Here is a 3573-nt window from a genome sequence, read left to right as displayed (position 1 = left end):
TGGCGCCATCGGAATAGCCCCGTGAGACAGCATCGGAGACTGCTGCCGAGCCTGCGTGGGTGGGCTGACTGCAGCAACAGCCGGCTGCTGAACCGACACGTCCAAACGCTGGCGAAGATCTGCAGCTCCGTACACATCAGCTGCTCCATGCACAGTAGCTGGGCATGCACCTGAGCCGATGGCTTCCGCCAGGCCCTGAGCTGGTGGGCCAAACTCCCCCTCAACCGGCTGCAAGGCAGCAACTCGCTTGGGGTGCCCCAGACCTGCGTGTGCGCTGTCATGGCCACCAACGCTTGCCTCCAAATTATCTGCATGTATCACATCAATAGATGGGGTGCTAGTTGTGCGTGACTCTTCAATGGTGCTCATGGGTGAGTCCGAGCATACTCTCTGTGCACCCGCAAAACCAACATCCGTGTTCATTGGAACGGTCCCATCAGACTGAGATTCAGACGAAGCTGCACCGGAGACTCCAGAATTTTTGGCCTTTTTATTCGCATCCTGATCAGGCAAATCATCATCCCGGTTTGCCCCATGGTCGGGGCCATCATCTTGGTGTTCCCAAATTCGAGGGATAAAATCATCATCGGGTTTAAAATCATCCTCCTCGAGAACAAATCGGAAGTCATAACCATTTAATTTGACATACACCCCAGCAGACACTGACGCACTCCCTGTATTATCCTCTTTCTTAAATATATTTAAATTTAGGACAGCCACTTGAATACGCACGATGCCACGGCGTCGCAAGCAAATCAAGTCAACATCCTGTGTTGCGCCGATGACGGAACCCACTGCCCACAAACCAAGAAAGTGGCGAAGTGGCGGTGGAACTCCGGTGACATGTACCCAAACTGGCTTCAGCGGATTATACGTAGGCTTGACATCATTTTCTGATTTCCATTCACTGATAGCAATCAGTACATTGTGAGACTTGACTTTGAACTCGAAAGCAGACACTCGACGCAAAACCTCCATAGACGGAAAGGCAACCAAGAAGGCATCATCACCATGAGGAACGGCCTCCCACTTCCATGAAGTTTGTACCGAGGCAATTTTAGCAATCTCAGCCTCCACAACAGCTCCCGTCACCGAGCCTCCCGATATCATAACCAGACCGATTGGTGAGGACGATGGTGCGAGGTGCTCCTTAAAAACTGAGTCCGGCAGATGCACGAACATGGCCTCGTTTAGACCCACACCACCGAAGGCTGCCATAGGTCTCGACTGCTTCAGCACAGAGCAGCGATGAAGAGGATGCTTATAATTATTGCAAATGTAGCAGAAGTGAGTCACATTACAATCCTTAGAAAGATGATCGTCCGTCCTGCACTTGTAGCACCAAAGACTAATCTTCTTCCCTCCAATCTGTGCTGCAGGCAAAACAGTTGAAGTCCCAGCCGACACAGGGCCAGGCAACACAGGAGCAGCAGGCGTGGCCTGAGGAACCGGAACAAAGAGCGGCGGTCCCGAGGCAGTCGATGCAGGAACCCGGCCGGTACCCTGACGCTTCTTTTTCTTGTTGTTGTTGCTCGGACGGCTAGAAGTGGGAGGAGCAGCCGCTGTTGTTGGAACGCCGAAAAGCATCGGTTGTTGGAGAGGAGCGGCAGCCGGCGGTGCCTGTCCGGAGGCGCCGGTCCTTGGCGGCCCAGCCGTGGGGCCAAACCCGGTGAAGCGGGACTGGGATGGTACGACAGGGCCGTCCTGTGACACAACAGCTGAAGATGGCGCGGTTCCCTTCATTGCCGGCGGACCGCCTTTGGACGAGGAAGGTAGGCGCCCTGACATGCCAGCGGAGGCGCCTACACGAACGGCGGCGGCGTAGGAGACCCTCAGCGGCGGCGGCGGCGGCGGCGGCAAACGAGATGGTGATGGAAGCGTATCGCACGTAGGGATTAGGGCCCAGGCACGTACGACTCCTCCCCTAAGAGAAAAGTCAACGCGGCGGGGCCACCCTGACATCTGCGACGCGCTGGCAGAGGACCCACCATCGCTCGAACCCATCCTCCCGGTCTCGATTGGCAGCGTGGAGTTAGGCGTAACTGACGCACTGCATGTTGCCGCAGAACGTGGATCATGCAACGACCGTTGAGCGTTGTCTGCCGCGGGCCCGTCGGACGACGGCGGCGGCATGAATGCCGCCAGGGCGACGGGCTGCATCGGCCGCGGGCGCGGAAGAGGCCCTTTCCACGGCCGAATTAGCACACCCCGGCGGATGTGGCGCGCGGCAGCCGGCGGCTTGTAGACGTCTACTCCCACCGGCGGGGTCCTGCACTGAGAAGGCAACCCATTAGTCGAAATTGAACTATCCCGTACCTGGCCGGAGATGGGCGTCGGAGATGAAGATCCAGGTCGTTCCCAAACGCGCGACGCCGGCGTCGGAAAACCGACGTCTTCCCAAAACTCTTGCACCAGCTCTTCCTTTGTCTTCCTACGGCGCGATACAGTGGACCAGGCAGCACCTCCGTCCGCTAGACCCTCATCGGACAGGATCATGGAAGCAGCCTTCATCGCCACATGCTCCTTTCCAGACGAAGCATCTACGGCCGAGGCCTCATCGCCATCCTCCCCGACCTGCGGCTCAGCAAGGACATTGAAACGTGATCCAGAACTAGAAGCTGCCATCGCCGGCGAGAGATCTCCCGGCGCGATGCCAACTGAACTGCCCAAGACTTCCTGGGCTCTAAACTTGAGTTTTGGAGTCTACACATCCAAGGATTCATTTCAAGTGTCGACCATTTCGATGGTAGGATAGAGACTGATGCTGTGGCGTTTACCTGATGCTACGCTTCTGTTATGACCAGCGGTGGCAGAAACTGAAGAGGAAAACAGAGCATGGGGTAATAGCACCGCGTCGACCTAGTCTGGTCATTAACAGAGTACTGGGTAAATGGCACTGGTAACGCCAGTTCACAAGGGAGATGAAATACCGATGTATGGAGACGTTTTTGGGGTAGTTTGAACGACTAGTTCTGGGGTCAATACCCCCATATATTAGTACAGGCCTAGTGTGAAGAATTGTTCTAATTTTTTTTACAAGAGTGTAATATTACTGAACTCCCAAGCAGGCCTTATTGGTGTACATCATGATACAGGGTAAATTATTTACAGGTATAGAACTTTACAGAAGATTAGGCTGACACACGGTAGAGACGCTAAGTATGGGCGTGATGGACATGATGGGTTTACAGGTCAATAATTTCACTGCAGATTGATAGCTGAAGTTTGGGCGAGATCGGCTGAGTTCCAAATTTACTTGTTGTAATTAGGCAGACCATACTACTTGAGATTTAACAACTTGACATTAGGGTGAAATGCATGTTATGCCCCAGCTATAGGCCAGGTGAGCACTAACACATGGGAAAATCTGGAAATATCATTTTGCTAGTATTCTTTTTAGTTGCGTGTTAATTAGCACATGAACAGGGACCAGGTGAAAAACATGACGTAGAGGGTTTTCTAATCAGGATGGAGGACAAAAACTTTCCAAAAAGACAGCTGCTCAGGTTTGCCCGCTAGACTTGTGCCAATAAGATTAACGAGCACATGACATGTGCATGGATGCTGCCTACC

Source organism: Triticum dicoccoides, chromosome 7B, assembly GCF_002162155.2.
Source record: "Triticum dicoccoides isolate Atlit2015 ecotype Zavitan chromosome 7B, WEW_v2.0, whole genome shotgun sequence".
NCBI lineage: Eukaryota > Viridiplantae > Streptophyta > Magnoliopsida > Poales > Poaceae > Triticum > Triticum dicoccoides.
Note: the sequence above shows the minus strand (reverse complement) of the source record.